Genomic DNA, 13,212 nt, shown 5'->3' with positions numbered 1-13,212 from the left:
CAGAGCTGCAGCAGTGAGCGCGTCATCCTGTTCTTCCCCAGTGATTTTCTTATTGAATAAAGGTACATTTTTTTGTTCACATTTACCTGTTTATTAAAATTGCTGCCAATGTTCATTAAAATAAGCCCTCCCCTGAAAATAAGTCCTCTGGTGTTTTTCTGTCCAAAAAAATTTAATAAGACAGTGTCTTATTATCGGGGAAACACGGTAAGTGTCTGAGTCCGGGATTCGATCTCCAGGTCTTCTCAACACTGGAGCCAGTGCTCTTACTAGCTGTGCTACCTGGCCGCCCCCCCCCCCCCCCACACACTTCTACCAATCCCAGTGATTAATCTTATCTGATATACCCTTGAAGGGTGTATTCAAAGGTACCAACTTATTCAAGATCAATGTATTTGCTTAAAGAGAAAAAAAGAAGCCCCATCTTGTTGTCTTTGTTCATATTAAACCACATAGCCCCTATTATCCATTGGGAGGAGGGGGTGGGGTGGGAGGGAGATAAAGGCAGCACAAGCATTTATTAAGCAACCATTATATACCAGGCACTGTATACTTTATAAGTATTATTTCATTTGATCCTCACAACTCTGGGGAGTAGATCACTTTACAGCTGAGGAAAGTGAGGCATACAGAGGTTAAGTGACCTGACCAGGGTCCCCAGCTAGTAGGTTTTTGAGGCTAAATTTAAACCAGTCATAGGAAATCTGTCTGTTGTCTAGATAGAGCTAATTGCCTGAGTTGTAATTTTGAATGGCTTCATTTCCCAGAGCTAGATGAAAGCTGGGACCTAAGATGGATGTGAGACACACACACACACATAATTTATATATATATATATATATGTATATATATAATATATGTATATATATAATATATGTATATATGTATGTATGTATGTATGTATGTATATATCCTCTCAGCTTTTGTGCATGAGTAAGAGATGATTTAAATGCTCTGAGCTAGCTTAAGGTGAATACAGCTTTGTCTCTGTTTCTTAAACTACTGGGAAGAACCAGCAAACATATTTTAGGGAAGAGCTCGATTAACTGGAGAGAATCTAGAAGAGAATAATCACAATGGTGAAACTACTTTAGGTCCAATTGAACAATGGTTGGTTGAAGAACCTGAGAGATGTTTAGGGAAACCTACTATCCTTAGATCTGGAGGAAAGTAATTATAGCCGTGGGTAGAATTTGCAGGGAGGTGTACTTCAATTTAACACAAGGAAATACTTCTTAACATTTAGAAATATTCCAAAGTAAAATAGGATGCTTCAAGAGGGAGTGGCTCCCCCTTTACTGGACACCTTTGAGCAGAAGCTGAGTGAACACTCCTTAAAGATAATGTAGAGGCAGTTTTATGCAGATATAGTTCTGATTATATGGCATCTGAGGGTCTTGGACCAGATAAACCCAGAGATCCCATTTCACTGAGAGACTAATGATTTACTAATTCAATAAGGATCTTAAAATGTGGAAAGAGCTGAAAAGTAGACCATACCAGGATTGAATGATGGAAATGGAAATGTTTAGCTTAGAGAAGAAAAAAAAATTAGGAATGGAAAGACAGTAGTCTTTCTTCTCTGAGAATTTCACTTTATGGGTCTTAGTTCTTTCTTCTAAATCTAAGTTCAACAAGTCTCCAACCTAAACATTTTGTCTCTTCCATCAATCCCTGGTCAACACCATCTAAAGAGCCATTGCCATTCTGATTGATCTCCTCTGGATTCTTTGTAGTTTATCAAGTTCCTTCCTGAAATAATTCTATCAGTCTTGTTGAGTATTTGAAGAATTACCCTATATAACACAAATTTTACTTAGTCAAAGTGGACCCTGAAAACAATTTAGAGAAATGGACACACCTTGCTGAGTCACAAATTTCAGTCCAAAGTAAGGAAATTTTTTTTTAACAATAAACTGTCCAAAAGTAGAATGATTTTTAACCTGAATTAGTAATCATGCATATCTTTAAGCTAAGGCCAGGATGACCATTTGGCCACACATCAGGTGATTTTTAATCAGATATTATTTGGACTAGATGGCCTCTAAATTCCTTCCAATGATTAGATTCTGTCATACCAGGATCCTTAGAGTTGAGGGATTAGTTCATAGTGTTTTAATTTAAATTTTTCAGATTTCTTGGGAGTGTGGTTTGGGAGGAGAAGAGACTAGTCAAAAGAAACAAAGGAAAATGGTCAGAAAGCATCACCAGAAGGACAAATAACAGATGGGTGAACATGAATCAAATACAGGTGCCAAATACAAGAAGGAACTGCCAAGTTGGACAAGCTATTACCAAAGAAACAAAATGGTCATCAACAGAGTCTAATGGTAGAGCTGCTCAGAGAGCACTGAGCTTAAAGTCACAGAAGTACTGGGTGGAATTCTCCTGGTGTGCCACTTAAAGGTTGTGTAAACTTCAGTGAGTAATTTAACCTGCCTGAACTTCAGTTTGTTATGGGAATAGCAACCCCTGCACTGCCTGATTGCAGAAATACAGAAAAGCATGGTGGTAAAAGACATTATAAACCTGTAAGTGTGAATTAGGACCAAAATATTTGAGAATGGGAAGGGGCCATAGGTCTTATCTAGTAACCTGCTCAAATTACAAGATGAGTAAATTTAGGACCAGAGAAATTCTCTAACTACACATTTCTCTGGTAAGTGTATCTGAATTCCGGTCACCTGCCTACAAATACAAAGCTCTCTCCACTCCCTTCTCATTGTCTCTTTAGAAATCTTACTATTCTTGTAATAGGGAATTAAAGGAGGTACCTCACAGTAACTACCAATCTTATTCCTGGAGATTCCTTCTTCCATTCTTTTTTTTTTCTTTATTTTTGGAGGGCAGTTGGGGTTAAGTGACTTGCCCAAGGTTACACGGTTAGTTTTTGTTTTAAGTGTCTGAGGTCAGATTTGAACTCAGGTCCTCTGACTCCAGGGCTGCTGAGCCACCTAGCTGCCCCTTCGTCTTCCATTCTTATGACTGAATACACATTTGGAGCTCCTTCTCTTGACTCACAGAAAATAAACAAACTTACACATAGCTCTGAACTCCATAGGAAATGCCAGGACAAGATTCTCAGCAGAACTGATTCAAATGTGACCAGGGAAGAAACTGTAGGGACAATGCTGATCCATTCCAACAAATGCATAAAGGAAACTAGTCTCCTAATGTCATAGGCACAGTGCTATCTGAGTCTCCTAGCCCTAAAGAAATTCTGTAGAGTCCACTATGTCTTTCTCAACAATAACTTGACCCCCAAGAAAGAGCAAGGGTCAGGTCAGATACCTAGTAGTCAAACCCAGCCCTAGTTACCCTGTTATTCCCTGCTAATCCAGGATAAGAGGGAACCAGCCAGTTTCTAGAATATTAGAATTTTGAGTGGCAATGGTTCTTATGGATCTAGCAATCTTACAATTTCAGCTAACAATCTTATCCATTTGACAAAGAAGGAAACTGAAGCTAATAGAAGGGAAGTAACTTGCCTTAGATTATTCAGGGGCACATCCAAGAACTGAAACCAGGTTCTCTGACTCCAAGTTTAGCATAATGGACTCCATATATCTGTTATCTCAATATGGCTACGCTTACCTTACAGGGCCCCACATTTCTCTCTGGTTCTATATTTGACTGCTAAAGCAGCCAGGTGAGGACCAGTGTCCTTTCCAAAATAGCTGTTGTCTCCTATTATCCTTGTTAGATGCTTTCTCAGATTATAATGGCAAGTAGGATATTGTTAGTTGGAGGGGTAGGGAATTTTGAGTTCTGTCACTGAGTAACCTTGCAGTCTCTTGTTGTGTGTTTCCTCATCCACAAAACAAAAGGATTAGGATCTAGATAATATTTAAAGTTCCTTCCTAACTCTTTCTGGAGAGAGGATGGGATTCTAGGTACTGAATAAGACTTGCATTTCCAGACAGAACACAAATTTGTTTTGCTTGACTATATTTTTGTCAGAAGAAATCGCTTTTTTTGGGGGGGGGTGGGTGGGATGGAACTAGGTTAGCAATAAGTTTAGAGATAGACAAAGACAAGCAAAACAATATTAGTATTAGCACAGTAAATTGAATGGCTTTTACAGCAATAAGCTGAATATGGTAGAGTCATGGTTTTACATACAACTCCAGTTTTCTTAATGTATTGAAAATGTTTGTTGATGATTCCAATAAAAAAATAATTCTAAAAATCCCTTCCAATTTTAAATCCTGTGGTTCTGTGAAGAAGGGTTGGTAAAGGTATCTCAGAGGTGAGTGATACCATCAGGAAAGGTGAAAGTTGATACAAATGATGATGAGGTAGGGTTTTTCCAAGAAAAATTTTTACCATATATTTCACGAATGGACAATAATGAACATGGCCCTGATGTATGCCCAGTTAATTACCATTCACTAGATATGAAGGAGGGGAATATACAATAGGCTGATTAGAGAATTATTTTCCTGAAGAGAGATCTAACCACCACTTTAGAGTTTTTTTTTCCTTACTTTGCTATGTGGATCCTATAAATTTGCAAGAGTTAACTGAAATGTAGTTCTACCTCCAAGAACAGCTCTTTATGCACTGAGCTCTCAGTGACTAATACAGTCCAGAGAGTTAATCACTGGACCAGAGTTCTTTGTAATAAATTATTGCTAGGCCTCCTTGCAGAAGAATTATCTCTGTAAAGTATTCCGCCTTAGGCCATGGACTCTCAATCCTCCTTTTCTCTGGGATCAGTTCCTTCTAAGAACTGCCCCAGGGAAACCCTGACCTTTTGGCCTTGGGCTTTTTGACTTCTTTGTTTTATACAAAAATCACTGTCTCTGGCTTAATGTCACTGATCCAATTTGAGGATCAGTATCCTGCCTTACCTCATCTTCTGTGACCCTGGTCCCCTAAAACATGCCCATTGCCATGGTATCTTGGGGGCCTCCTTCACCTTCCATGGCACACTTCAGATGACAAGTGTGTTGCTTCTAGAGGATTTATTTATTTAAAATATTTTATTGATATCTTTTATCTTTGTATACCTACATTTCCTTTCCCAATGTGTCTCTTTCACTACATGCTCTCCAGAAAGCCATCCATTAAAATAAAGAATAAAAATGGGAAAAAATAAAGTTAAAATGAATCAATATATGGGGAAAAAATGTCTTTAGTATTCCTTCCCATGGTATTCGTTATCATTAAAGAAACAGCAGGAATGTTCTCCTTATATCTGGTTTTTGGGACCAAACTTTTATAATTTCAAAGCACTCAGTTTCATTTGTTTTGTTATTGCTTTATTTATTTATTTACTGCTTTAAGTTGTTATAATAATTGTGTATATTGATTTTTGGGGTTGGTTGTATTTTTTGGTTCTGCTTGCTTCACTTTACATCAGTTCACATACCTTTTCATATTCCCTGCATTCATCATATTCATAGTTTATCATAGCACAGTACTCTTCTGTCACATTCATGTACCCCAATTTGTTTAGTCATTCTCTGTTTGATGGATATCAAAGTTTTTTTTCCCATTTTTTGCTGCCACATAGAATGTTGCTACATGTGAATATTTCAATATATATCTGTTAGATCTTTCTTGTTGTCTACTATTTCCTTTTCTTAAAGGTAGGATATTTATTTGTAAGGGAAAAGAAACAATATAGAAATACCTATAGTAAAATTCAGATGATAAGGTACAAAAATTCAGCCCCAACTAGATGGATCATGAATGTCATAAAATATTCAATATAACTAATATTTCCCCAATCCTATCTTTTGGTCATAACTTCTCCAAGGGACCCTGTTGTTCCTGCTCCTACTTGACTCAAAAAGAGAAGGGTTCATATTTACTTTGAATACGCTACTGCCAATTTGGAATTGGCAATGGGAGGAGGAGTATCCTCTTCCAATTTCATATCCATTTTGCATACCCAGACTTATTTTCAGTCAAGCAAGTAAAAAGCTCTTGGAGATTTCATACAAATCTTCCCACTGGTGTAATCACTATGCAACAAATAATCTCTCTATACCTCTCTGAGACAAAAGCATTACATGATTCCATATTCAACATTATAAAGAAAAATATTTCAAAGGTGAAGAGATGCCTCTCAAATCCTACAAAGATCTTACATTTTTTACATAATCTTATGGGAAAAAAATATTTATAATGCAAACTTTAAATTTATTGAAACAAAATATCAGGAAACATTTTGTCTTGCCTGCAGTGGTCAGAACACTTATGGATACCACATCTGGTTCTGGATACCACATTTTAGGAAGGACTTTACAATTCTTTTATTTTTTTTTTTCCTTTTTGGAGGGCAGTTGGGGTTAAGTGACTTGCCCAAGGTCACACGGCTTTTTTTTTTTTTTGGTGTTAAGTGTCTGAGGCCAGATTTGAACTCAGGTCCTCCTGACTCCAGGGCTGGTGCTCTATTCACTGCTCCACCTAGCCGCCCAGGACTTTATAATTCTTAAGAGCATTTTAGATTTGGAGCTGGAAGGGCCCTTACAGGTGATTTAATTAAACTTCCTAATTTCATAGATGAGAAAGCGGAGGACCAAAGAAGTTAAATAATTTCCCCAGGGTCACACAGGTTGTAAGGGACAGACTGAGATTTAAACCTCTGTGCTCTAACTCTATATTTGTTGTTTTTCTCTTCTCTACCATATACCTCTTTGATTTTTAGGGAATGTTAGAAGTACTAAAATCATGCCATACAAGTATCATTTGAAGGAACTTGGAGTATTTAGCCTAATGAAGAGAAAACTTTGGGGGCATATTATAGCTATATATCAGTTTTTGTGAAGAGGGGATTAAAATTGTTTTTCTTGCCCCTAAAATACAGAATCAAAATTAATGCAGAGGGCAGGGGTTAAAGATCTTTTATGCTGATTATGTGCCAGACGAAACACTTTTTTTCTTACAAATTTGATCCTTTAAACAACTATATAAGGGAGTTACAATTACTCCCATTTTACAGTTGAAGAAACTGAGGTTAAGTGATTTGTCCAGGACACACAACTAGTAAATGTCTGGGGCTAGATTTGAACTCAGGTCTTCCTGACTCCAGGCCTAGTGCTCTATCTACTATGCCATCAACCATCTCATGGAGATTAGAAAGGCAGGTTTCAACTAACAAAGAAGAAAACTTCCTAACAATTAGTGCTTAATGACTTCAAGGATCATTTCCAACACTGAGATCCTATAGTTCTATGATTCTTGAATGTATATAGTACATATCAGAATTTCTTCTGCCCTTTTACCCAGTAATGAATCTGACCAGGGTCATCTGAGACAAAAGAAGTCAAAGTACTAGCTGCTAATAGGTTTTGAAGCCATATATCTAGGTCAGTTGGTCCAGTCACTCCTGCCTCAATTCCCTGGTGCATCTGCTATTTTCCAGGATTTCCAGTAAGATAGCCTATGTGGTGGTCCTTCCATGTATCTAGACTTTTATTGTTAGCCCTGTTCTCACAATCTACTGTGGATTATCTCAAGGCTTTGGGCAAATAAAATATCTTTATCTCTCTCATCTATAGCTATAGCTTTATTGATATAACCTATTGCTACATCTGCCTAGAAAATAGATAGATAGATAGATAGACAGACAGATCATCTACACTAAAAATTCAAGGGTATTTGAAATGCACGTGGTTTGTAAATGATTAAAAGAAATGAAAGAGTTAAAAGGAGCAGCATAAAAAAAGCATAAACCTCTATATATTCCTGTCAAATGCTCCTGAGTATTACAATGGCTAAGTCTGCAAACACAAAGTGAGTCATTTACCTAAGAGAATGGCTCATCTTTGTGAAAATTGGGTTTCATTTCTTACTGACCCTGTCAACAACTCTCTGAAACTAATTTGCTAGCTCAGTGGTTCATCATCAGTTCCACTTACATGGAACTGACAAAGGTCAATCATGTAAAAAAATATACTTGATTTCAATACTTAATCTAAGGAAGTGTAATATATCTATCGTTGTTTTTGATTGAATCAACGCAAAATTTGTTTAATTGCTTCCCATATAGTGATTTCTTGGCATTTCCCTCTATATAACCCTTCCTAGCCTCCTTTAAAACTACTCTTGAAGGCTTGTTAAGTTGGTTTGATGCAAGTCAACAAAATCATGTCATCCATGAAGAATACAGACACATATTTTGGCCAAAGGATTCAGTAGCCACAGATCATATAATCCTGGTCAGGTTTTTAGAGTAGAGGTCCTATATGCTCTTCTAAATAAGGTAGCCATTTTAAACTAGCAAGTAAAGCTATGCAAAATTAAAAGAACTGATGGGGAGATAGAGAGTTCCTTACCATTATAGAGGGAGGCTGAAGGACCAGTTCTTGGGGATGTCATAGAAGGGAGCCATGATTCAGATAGGGATTGTACTTCATGGTTTCTAGGTTCTTGAACAATATTATTTAATTATATTCATCTGTTTTCCCAAATTTTTTCTAGTGGTCATTTTTCTTGAGGCAGTTTGATTGTAGAAAAGAATAAAGAAAATATGTTTTCAGTGGTGCCTTTCATTCTAACATCTCACTTCTAGTTCTATCTACACCACCAATGGGACACCCATACATCCATGTTAATCCCTCAAGATTAGAGTAAATCGAGTGGAAATAAAAGAGGTCTAGGAAAGGTGAAATGTAGAAAGATCAAATTGGGATCACACGTGGAGAGAAGAATGAAACTTGTACAAACAATACTCATTGCTTTAGCAAGGAATGGTACTATTCCACTTGGTTATGTTTTTACCTTTCAGTCTCTGCTGAGATGACTAGATAATCAGGGGGAAATCTGATGGACGATCATGGGAAGCTCTACAACCCAGAATTTATTTATTTATTTTTAGTTTTCAACATTCATTTCCACAAGATTTTGAGTTCCAAATTTTCTCCCCATCTTGCCCCTACCCCCACCCCAAGGTGGCATGCATTCTGATTACCTCTTACCCCCCATCTACCCTCCCTTCTTTCATCTCCTTCCCCCTTATTTTCTTGTAGGGCAAGATAGATTTATCTACCCCATTGCCTGTATATCTTATTATGCAGTTGCATGTAAAAACACTTTTTTTTCCTGACATTTCTTTTTAAAAACATTGAGTTTCATATTCTCTCCCTTCATCCCTCCCCACCAATCCCCATTGAGAAGATAAGGAATTCAATATAGATTATAAATGTGTAGTTATGCAAAACATTTTCATAGTAGTCATATTGTAAAAGACTAACTATATTTCCCTCCATCCTATCCTGCCCTCCCCATTTATTCTGTTTTCTTCTTTGATCCTATCCCTTTTCAAAAGGGTTTGCTTCTGACTACCCCTCCCCCAATATATCCTCCCTTCTATCACCCCCATAATGACAAGCAAAGTAGTACTTTGCTGCTTGTTTAAGCTTTTCAAGTGTCTTTGAGCTTTGCCTTTGATTGTGTCAAGTCTTTGTTGGAAACAGTATACATTTTGTTATCCTTAATAGACCTAACTTGATCACATGGAGCCCATGGTGGGAGTAGCTTGCCAAAAGAGAGGAGCAGGAATGGGTGGAACAGGAAGGAGCAGAGCAGAGAAAAGCCTAAGCACAATCTGTTCTGTCTATGTTGATGTTACCTTGTCAGAATGAAGCATTCTGTCTGTTGAAAGAGGACTTTGCTGCTGATACAGAAGCCTTGAGAAAGGACTTCACTGCTGATTACAGAAGTCCTGAAAGAGGACTTTACTGCTGTTTACAGAAGTCTTGAAATAAGACTTTCCTTCTGTTTACAGAAGTCCTGGGACTTTACTGTTGATTTGGTTTGATTTCTCAGACAAAAGTTTTTTGTCTGTTGGTTTGTGTTACTTTGTCAGACAGAAAATGAATTTAGATGATAGTGCAGGAAATGTGTGTAAATATTGTTGTAGGTCTGTTAAGTTTAATGTGGGTAAATAATGTAGTAGCTCTGTTAAGCTTTGTCTTCCTAGAAACAGAAACTGTGTAAGGGTTTGGAGTAGAATAGTCTCTGTCACCTGAGATATGGAATTGGAGCAGAGAGCTGCCTGCTTGTGAATCCAGTCAAGAGATAGGAGAGCTGCCTCCCTGTGAATCCAGGCCAAAGTTGATTGAATCCAGGCAGGAGCTGGAAGCTTGGAAGAGGAGTCATGGGGTTTGGAAGTCAGTTTCAAGTTAAGATGAAAGAAGACTTTACTTGGATACTCTATGTTGATTGAGGAGGTTGTAACTTGCTGAATGATGTGTTTTGTTTAAGACTGTGTGACCACCTTAGTGATAAGTTATGTTATATTGTTATGAATGTTTGTAATGGTAATGGGATTTAAAGACCCCCTTATATTGGCTTGGTTTCGGGTTGAGTGTTAAAATCCAGAGCTTGTGAATCCCACTTATGGGATGGACTTTTTGACGTGAAAAGAGGGGGCTGAACTGGGAGGAGCTGGTGCCTTGGAATTAGAGAGAGGCCCAAGTAGATGGAGGCCAGAAGAACTTCTGGGAGCCACCATCTGGAGTCTGCTGCTACTTCAAGAGAGAGAGAAATGAGAATTGAGGACTGAATCAGGAAGAAGCATGACTGTGGTGCCGGTATTTGTTCTGTCTGTTTTGATATTACTTTGCCAGATCCATCTGCTGGTAAAGGACAGTGCTGTTGATGCAGAGGTCCTGGAACTTGATGCTGGTTCAGAAGCCCTGAAGGAGGATTTTCTTGTATTTTTACAAAAATTCTGAAGGAGGGTCTTGCTGATGTTTTCAGGGATCCTGAGACTGTTCTGCAGGCAGAGAGTGAATTGATGAGGATGCTGAAATGTATATTGTGGCTTTGTTGAGCTTTGTCTTCCCAGGAACAGAGATTGCTGAGAACTTGTTCTGTCAAGATGAAGAAAAGACCTCTCCTTGGTAATTGAATGCTGTGATGATATCATAACCTTGTTGTAGCTTAGGGGTAGATGGCCTTTGTGTTCTCTACTGCCCCTTTGAGAGGTGCTTGATGGTGATGGATGGTATTTTGTGATCCAGGGGTGGACTTTTATACTTTGTGACTGACCAAATAAATGTACTTTGTTTATGATTGGAAACTAATTTCCAGTTGAATTGAGAGAAGACTTTGTGACTGACTAAATGAATGTACTGCCCAGGGTGGAGTAATTGAGAACTTACTAAATGACTGAGTTACCCTGTATTTTGATCTTGATTTTCTGTGATTGTTTTGCCTAAATCTGTCACTGAAGAAATGGAGTTTGCTATGCACATAATTCGAACCTGGAAATTGTTTGTGCTTGGCATTACAATCTTGTGCTCTAGTTTCTTGAATGTTTTGCTTTAGGTTATTGCTGAATAAATGGTGAGCTCACTCTACTATGTGCTTAGATCCTTAAAGTTTTTTACAGTAGCCATCCTCAGGAGAGCCTTCCATGATTGGCTTCCCCCCGGGCCCCCCCCCCCCTCCCCCCCCCCCCCCCCCCCCGCCCCATCCTCTTCTCCCAACTTTCTTATATGGTAAGATACTCAATTGAATATGTATGTTATTTCCTCCTAAAGTCAAATCCAAGTAAGAGTAAGGTTGACTCATTCCCTTTCACCTCCCCCCTCTTCTCTTCCATTGTAACTGTTTTTTCTTGCTCCTTCTATGTGAGATAATTTATTCTATCTCTTTCTCCTTCTCCCAATATATTCCTCTGTCACCTCTTAATTTTGTCATACTTTCATATTAAACTCAACCTGTGCATCTATATCTATACATACATGTATATATATGTATATGTGTGTATGTGTATATATATGTATACACCCATATTATATATTCCCTCCAACCTTAATCCTGAGAAAAGTCTCATGAGTTACAAATATTACAAACTTCCCCTGAAATAGTATACTCAGTTTTGCTGGGTAGGCAAATGTTGGTTTTATTCCTTGCTCCTCTGACCTCAAGAATAGCATATTCCAATCCCTTGGATCTCTTAATGTATAAGCTACTAGATCTTGTGTTATCCTGATGGTGTTTCAACAATACTCAAATTGTTTCCTTCTGGCTACTTGCAATATTTTCTCCTTGATCTGGGTACTATGGAATTTGGCTACAATATTCCTAGGAGTTTTCCTTTTGGAATCTCTTTCAAGAGTCAATCTGTGGATTCTTTCAGTTTCTATTTTACCCTCTGGTTCTAGATTATCAGGGCAGTTTTACTTGATATTTGTTGAAAAATGATATCTAGACTATTTTTTAAATCATGGCTTTCAGGTAGTTCAATAATTTTAAAATTATCTCTACTGGATCTGATTTCCAGGTCAGTGCTTTTTTCAGTGAGGTATTTCATGTTTTCTTGTATTTTTTCCATTCTTTTGGGTATGTTTTTATGATTTTTTTAATTTTTAAATCATGGCTTTCAGGTGGTCCAATAATTTTTAAATTATCTCTCCTGGATCTGATTACCAGGTCACTGCTTTTTCTAATGAAATATTTCATGCTCTCTTTTTTTCCATTCTTTTGGGTATGTTGTTATAATTTCTTGATTTCTCATAAAGCCAGTAGCTTCCATTTGCTCCATTATAATTTAGAAGGAATTATTTTCTTCAGTGAGCTTTTGGATCTCCTTTTCCATTTGGTCACTTCTGCTTTTTAAAACTTTCTTCTCATCATTGGCTTTTTGGACCCCTTTTGCTGTTTGAGTTAGTCTTTTTTTTTGAGGGGTAAGGTAGGGCAATTGGGGTTATGTGACTTGTCTAAGATCATACAACTAGTTTTTGTGTTAAGTGTCCAACGTCAAATTTGAATACAGGTCCTCCTGACTCCAGGGCTGGTGCTCTATTCACTGTGGCACCTAGCCACCCCAAGTTAGCCCATTTTTAAGGTATTATTTTCTTCAGTGTTTTGTGGGGTCTCCTTCGGCAATCTGTTGACTCCTTTTTCATGAATTTTTTGCATCACTCTCATTTCTCTTCCCAATTTTTGCTCTACTTCTCTTGATTTTAGAAATCATTTTTGAGCTCCTCCATAGGATATTACCAATTTATATTTTTCTTGGAGTCTTTGAATGTAGGAGCTTTGACTTTGTTGTCTTCTTCTCATTGCATGTTTTCATCTTCTTTGTCACCAAAGTAAGATTCTATAGTCTGATTTTTTTTGTTGTTTGCTCATATTCCCAACCAATTACTTGAATTTTGAGCTCTCTCTCAAGGCAGGACTCTGCTTTCAGAGTAGAGAGTGCTCTTTCCCAATTTTTAGGAGTTTTGCATAGCTGTTGTCAGAGCT

Source organism: Petaurus breviceps, unplaced genomic scaffold, assembly GCF_028583685.1.
Source record: "Petaurus breviceps papuanus isolate PSGF00001 unplaced genomic scaffold, PetGlider_PUasm1.0 67, whole genome shotgun sequence".
NCBI lineage: Eukaryota > Metazoa > Chordata > Mammalia > Diprotodontia > Petauridae > Petaurus > Petaurus breviceps.
The sequence above is the reverse complement of the archived record's forward strand: the minus strand, read 5'-3'. Positions refer to the sequence as shown.